Raw genomic sequence first — 7,250 nt, 5'->3', positions numbered from 1 at the left:
CAAACCTGCAAAGGATTGGGAGATTGGCCAGTTCACAAGCCAAGATAATATAATCAAAGCTTTACAAAGGCCTCTTCGCGTAACACGTGCTTGGTTGTTTGCATGTTCTCTCTTCATGGAAGCTATGGGGCCTAGAAGACATGTCAGCCCAAGCGCAGGCTCCAAACATAGGCTCCAAGCTCGAATCTGGAGCACAGCTGGCAACAGAGACTAAGCTGGCTAGAAGGGTGCAGAGACTGAGCTGGAAGAAGCTTTGGCATGGATTGGACTGATGGCACAGAATTTCTGGGCCCCGCCCTTTTTCTGAGCTTGATGAAGACAAGGCTGGACTTCTTCCACAGTGATGGACGGAGCTGAGACACCAGGAGCCTGGGGGCAGACTTTTATCTCTATTCCAATAAATCTTACCATGACATCTCATCCTCCCGTACGTGGGTCCCCAAAATGTTTTCTTGACTCTGTGGAAGGACCCCATTTCCACCGAGAACACTGGACTTCTATCTCAGTAGTTCACAGGTTGGCCTTCAGGCCTTCATGTTTGCCTGCGTCCACCCACATCCCCAGACCACACTAGCTCTATAATCCACCAGGAAGCTCTCACTTTCCCTCTGCAAAGTCAATTCACAAGCCCCTCCATGGAGAAGCCTCTTCCCTTGGCAGACAGGAAAGTCCCCTGGATTCTCTGGCCTCTTCCTTCGTAGAGCTGAGTCTTGTTCTGTGCAGCAGTTGTGTTCTGTAAAGTCCCTGTAAATACTGAACCATGGACCCTGGGGCTAACACAGGATCAGTTTCATCAACTGACCAGTATATAGCTTCTGTATTTCTTATTTCTATTTAAACACCTCTTATTTAGGATGTATTTTTAATTCATTTACACTGAACAATGGCCAACAGCACTTAGAACCAACGCCTGAATGGAGCTTATGTAACACATTTTCCCTGTAAGGAAAAGCACAGCCTCCTTGTGTTTAGGAACACTATGTTTTGGGGCCATTTTCAACAGCAAAATCACCAACAAAAAGCACAAAAATATGAAAACCATGGCATTGAATAACCCATGAAAAGGGCACTTGTTTACAGCCAGAGCTGAAACAAGAAGGCCGAGCATCGCCTTGTCCAACCGCGGCTGGGAATGTGCGTGTGTGCGTTGGGCGACTCAAGGTCTTGACTGCTCTGTGCGTCTTCCGGAGTGACCGCAATAGCATGGCACATACTGACTTGAGGCTCACAGATAAATTTTAGAGAACAAGCACATCCACAAATATAAAATCTGGAAACAATGAGAATCAACTATACTTTCATTGCAGAACTTGTTATTCTGGATTGAAGTTAGTCATTCTTTGGGGTGTCTGGTCCCAGTCTCAATGTGTTTGTGTGTGTTGTGTTTGTGTGTGGGGGAGCAACAAGCACTGTTCTGGACACAAACCAGGCGTCTTTCAATTCAGGACACTACCCAGAGAGAGCATCCTTTTCCACAGGTTGAGGGCTCAGTCCTACAAGACTGTCCCCACTCAATGCCCCCATCCCACTTCAGACGGCAGTCAAAAGCCCGGTCTGCTGCCTGTACTTCCGAAGGACTGACTGTAAGTCAGAAGTTTGCACGCCACCCCTCCTGGGGTTTGATTAACTTGCTAGAGCAGCTCACAGTACTCATAGAACTATATTTTACTCACTAGATCACCAATTTATTATAAAAGAAGGTGACTCAGGAACAGCCAGGCAGAAAGATCCAGGGTGCAGCTTCGTGCCCCTACTGAGCACGTCAGTCTCCCTGCACTTCCACCCAACCTGGGAGCTTTCTAAACTCCATCTTTGGGGGTTCTATTGGAGGTTTCATTATGCAAACGTGATTGATTGAATCATCAGGCATTGGCAGTTGAACTTACACTTCTGCCCTTCTCCCCTCCCCAGAGGTGGGGGGAGGAGGATTGAATGTTCCAACCCTTTAATTGCAGGGTTGGTTCTCCAACAACTAGTGCCCCCACCCCATCCTTAGGTTACCTAAGGCTACTACTTTCTGGAAAGAAGGGTTTTCTGCTTATAAGTGAAACAAGAAAGATCCCCAGTTAGCTGGGGCAAGCGAATTGTCTAGAATGGGCCTATTTGCTTGACGGCAGTGGTATGGGCACTGCAGGGGCCTAGGTGAGGACTTGACAGCACTTGGTGAGAAGCTGGTAGCAAGACAGCAGAGTTTGGGGCCCAGAGGAGATACGATCTTGGGGTATGAAGGTCTTTCGGTGGCAGCCAGGCCCCTGGTTATGTCAGAAGTGATAAGATCATGCTTCAACCACACAGGATCTAAAAGACCATGTGCAGTGAGAGAAGTCTTCATAAGGAATACCCTTCAGTGACCACCCCCACGCACTCTGGGTCAGAGGGGGACACTCAGACCAGGCCAGAGTGCTAGCAGTCGAGGTGCCTGCCCTCATTTGGCTGACGGTGAGTCCAGGCTGCTGGCCCTTGAGGAAATGGCTCAGGGAATGAAAGAGAATAAAGAGAAATGTCACCTTGGGCACAGGGACATCTGTAACTCCTCCCCTCTGGGGTAGTTCAGACCCAAAGCCCTATTTGTGGTCTCAATATTCTGAGTCTGAACATAACTGCACGTTGTTCTGAAAAAACACCGCTGCCTTTTACATCATGAGCTACTCCCAACGCTCGCTGAAGTCCTCCAGCGGTCACAGGAGACGAGCGGAGCCAGCCTAGCCCGTCTGTGACTGGAAGGAGACCTGGAAGGTCTCCAGTGAGAGCCATTTCCATGCTTCAGAGCACGTTGTCAGCCGTTTCCAAGAAAAGAAAGGCCCAGATCTCTAGAGAACGACGGCTGCTGCCTGTGCACAAGCTTCCTTTCTGTCAGAGGGGATGCTGGGAATTTGTCTCAGTACCCCCATGGAAGGTGCACAAAGACCACGCTGCACCCAGTCCCCCTCCCCCTGCACAGGCCACCTGCTGGCTGCTCTGATGATTTCATCTTGGGGAGACCAACCTCCTCCCCCGCCAGGACTCCTACAAGTAACTGGCCTTCTCCGAGGACCATTGTTCCACTTCCCTTCATTCTGCAGAGCCATCTGAGGACAATGATGGTCCCAGCACAACCCCAGCGCTGTGGGGAATATTTTCACCTTTAACAAATTCTCCCTTGACCATAATTTATATTATTCAGGTCTAATCTAATTTCTTCAAGCCCTTGGCCTATGAACTCACAATCATTTGTACAGTAAGAATGGATCTGGTCACAAGGACGACATGAGTGCAATTTGTCTCCATTGCACCACAGCACTCAGGTCTGGTCCTTCTCACCGTCCTCCCTGCTCTTCGGTGCCTGCTGGCACCCCTTTACTGTCTCTCACAGGGGCTGCTTTTACGCTTGTGGGTATTTTCCCCCGGAATGTTCACTATTAAGAAACAGTGTATGACTGAGCAGTCGGTGGTGCAGTGGATAGAGCATCGACATGGGATGCTGAAGACTCAGGTCTGAAACCCCAAGGTCACCGGCTTGAGTGCAGGGTCACTGGCTTGAGTGTGAAATCATAGACATGGCCCCATTGTCACCGGCTTGAGCCCAAAGGTCACTGGCTTGAAGCCCACGGTTGTTGGCTTGAGCCCAAGGTTGCTGGTTTGAGCAAGGGGTTACTCACTCTGCTATAACCCCCGGGTCAAGGCACATATGAGAAAGCAGTTAATGAACAACTAAGGAGCTGCAACAAAGAATCGATGCTTCTTATCTCTCTCCTTTTCTGTCTGTCCCTGTCTGTCCCTCTCTCCGTCTCTCCCTCACCACCACCACCCTGCTCTCTCTTGGGAAAGAAAGAAAAAAAGAGAGACAAAAATGGAGAAAGAAAGGGGGGGGGAGAGAGAGATAGAGAGAGAGAGAGAGAGAGAAAGAGAGAGAGAGAAAGAGAGAGAGAGAAAGAGAAAGAAAGAAAGAAAGAAAGAAAGAAAGAAAGAAAGAAAGAAAGAAAGAAACTGTATGAATTTGTAGCCCAAATAAAACCTGTGGCCATCCTCCACCAATATTATCCTAAAGTGAAAAATTTTAAACCTGAATCCAAAAACATTAGAAGCAACACAGGTCTTTTCTGAGGTGTCCTGAGGCAGCAGCATGCTCTATGGGATGACACAGAGAAGGACTTCCAGAAATGTCTATCACTGAATCCCCTTCTGCAGTCCCACCCCTCACACACCAGGTTTTCTTTCCTCCCTTCCTTCCTTCTTCCCTTCCTCCCTTCCTCCCTTCTTCCCTTCCTCCCTTCCTCTTTTCCTTCTTCCCTCCCTCCCTCCTTCCCTCCCTCCCTCCTTTCTTCCTTCCTTCCTTCCTCTCTTCCTTCCTCCCTCCCTTCCTTCTTTTCTTTCCTCCTTCCTTCCTTTTACTCCTCAACACTTCTCTGCCCCAACCACCTGGCTGTCACGGCTGTCACCTGTACCTCACAGTGCAGCCCCCAACTGTGACCCCTTTCCTGCCTCCTGAACACTCTTCCCTCGGTAACCCGAGTCTAATTTATTAGACTTTGTCAAGTTCTGCATTTTCAGCAGTTCCCCCACCTGGCACAACAAAAGCCTGGTTAGGACCAACAGTAAGAAAAGCTCTGAGGTGATAAGAAGGACAGGATGTCACAAATAAGAGGATGTACTCCGGCATTGTTCCCTGGCCAAGATACTTCTTCTCGTGTGTGTGGTGGTGAGACATATGCACAAAGTTTTGTCCCACTCAAAATCTATGGCTCCCTAGAGCAGTGCTGGTATTTCATGTAGGTGAGTGGGACAGGTTTCTCTCTGGGAAAATCTTTTATTAGTCTTAAAAATCATCTCTTTGCCACATCTGCTGTGAGGATGGAGGCCATTCTCAGCAACCAGTCAGACTGCGAATGTGCCAGGAAATGTGGACGTCACTCTGAAGGGACAGATGGTTACTGTGAAGGTCCCCAGAGCCACCCTGCGAAGGACTTTCATCACATCAATGTAGAACTGGGTCTCCTTGGAGAAGAAAAGAGGTGGCTCTGGTTGACAAAAGACGGGGAAACAGAGGGGAACTGGCCACCGTTTATACAACCTGCAGTCATGCGCAGAATGTGATCAAGGGCGTGACACCGAGCTTCCATTCCCAGATAATATCTGTTTACGCACACTTCCCCATTAGTGTCATTATTCAGAATGGTTCTCTTGTTGAAATCAGAAATCTTGGGTAAAAGATACACCACAGGGCTTGAATAAGGTCAGGTGTTGATTATTCAACATTTTAAGCCCGGAAAGATGAGTTGATTGTCGAAGGAAATGACATTGGAGCTTGTATCAAATTCAGCAGTTCTGATTCAGCAAACTACAACAGTTAAAAACAAGGATATCAGAAAATTTTTGGATGGTGTTCATGTTTCTGAAAAAGGAACAGTTCAGCAGGCTGATGAATAAGATCAAAGTTGTCCAGCTATAGAAACTGTAAGATGCCAAATGATTCCTCATATTTGTTTGGGATATTTTAAAAGATGCAATATAAGCCATGTATTGATTTGGGGGGTGGGGGTGGGGGAATCATCCAGTGAGCATGTTGCTTCTAAAGCTTCAAGCTATTTTGCAAATGTTCAGAATCCAGCTCCTGACTGCTAGTGACTTGCCTACATGTTTCCTCTTCTCTAACCTTTCTTGACTACTAACATCTTTTAAATGTACAATGGTGCCTTGAGATATGAGTTTAATTCATTCTGTAACCGAGCTCATAAGTCAGTCAGCTCGTATATCAAACAAATTTCTCCCATTTAAAATAACTGAAATAGATTTAATCCGTTCCAGCCCTGTGAAACATCCTCAAACCATCCTAAATTATGAAAAAAGAGGTTTTTAATTAAGAAACACACATGTATACTTTACCAATGTGTAACAAAATATATAAAATAAAAGAAAAAAGTGTTATTTAGTACTGTATTCTTACCTTGGAGACAAACAAGTGCGGCTAACGGAGGTGAATGGCGGAGGAGGAGGGAGGGAGGAAGGGATGCAGGCACTGCAGACACGTAAACTAAAACTGCACTTTCTTAACACTAAATGTAAACTAAAACTGCATTTTCTTTACTTTAAACAAAACTAAAACTGCACTTTCTTTACTAAAATGAAACCACAAAAAGTTAATTGTAAAAAAATGCACTTTCTTAACTTTAAACTTAACCTAAGCTTAACATTATGTATTTGTCATTTAATCATCACCTGTTTCTGCCTTTTTGGCTGCACTTTCGGCACTTTCACTTGCAGGACTTTTGAATAAAAACCTGTCCAAAGAGGTTTGCTTTTGCCTGCCTTTTAAAATGTTACGGAAATGTGACAAACAAGTGTCATTCAAAAGTGCTGAAGCACTACCAGTTGAAACTTTTTCTGGGTGTTTCTTTTCAATGAAACTTGAAAGCTTCTCCCACATTGCCAGCATGTCTTTAATTTCACTTGTAGAAATCACTTCTTCCGACTCTACCTCCTTCTCACTACTAATCTCTTGCAGAAGCTCTGTATGTTGCATCATCTGTAGCTCCTTCAACTCCTCAGTTGAGAGTTTCTCCTCATGTTCCTCGATAAGCTCATTTACGTCACCTTCATCTACCTCCAGACCCATCGACTTTCCAAGGGACACAATCTCCTTCAACACTTCTATCTCAGTCTCGGTCTCTGGTTCGAATCCTTCAAAGTCCCTATTTGCAACAACATCAGGCCATAACTTTTTCCATGCTGATTTCAAGGTTCTTGTAACCTCTTGCCATGCCAAGTCAATAATGTGTAAACATATCACTATGTTGTGGTGATCTTTCCAAAACTCTCAAATGTTTAGATTTGTATTCTCAGTCACCTCAAAGCGGCGGAACAAGTGCTTTGTGTAAAGCTTTTTAAAGTTGGAAATGACCTGCTGACCCATAGGTTGCAAGGTTGAAGTCGTGTTGGATGGGAGGTAGAGGACTTTCACGAATTTGAACTCATCGAGAATGTCATCTTCAAGACCAGGTGGGTGGGCCAGAGCATTTTCAAAGATTAGTAATGCTTTCATCGGGAGTTTATTTTCTTGAAGATATTTCTTCACTGGAGGACCAAAGACGAGATTTACCCATTCAATAAAAAACTGCCATGTAACCCATGCCCTAGCATTGGCACGCCACATAACCTGCAGTTTTTCTTTAAGAATCTTGTGAGTCTTAAAGGCCTGAGGATTTTCAGAATGATACACTAGCAGTGGCTTTACTTTACAGTCACCACGAGCATTTGCACACAATGCAAGGGTC

The 7,250-nt window shown here is 45.8% G+C and overlaps 1 pseudogene; it reads left to right on the top strand.

The window, feature by feature from the left end:
• The first annotated feature begins 2,889 nt into the window (after positions 1–2,889).
• Positions 2,890–5,449, top strand: LOC136388104 (large ribosomal subunit protein uL6 pseudogene; annotated as a pseudogene).
• Positions 5,450–7,250: the final 1,801 nt, after the last annotated feature.

The sequence above is a fragment of the Saccopteryx leptura genome, chromosome 1 (genome assembly GCF_036850995.1).
Source record: "Saccopteryx leptura isolate mSacLep1 chromosome 1, mSacLep1_pri_phased_curated, whole genome shotgun sequence".
NCBI classification, from domain to species: Eukaryota; Metazoa; Chordata; class Mammalia; order Chiroptera; family Emballonuridae; genus Saccopteryx; species Saccopteryx leptura.
The sequence above is the reverse complement of the archived record's forward strand: the minus strand, read 5'-3'. Positions and strand labels throughout refer to the sequence as shown.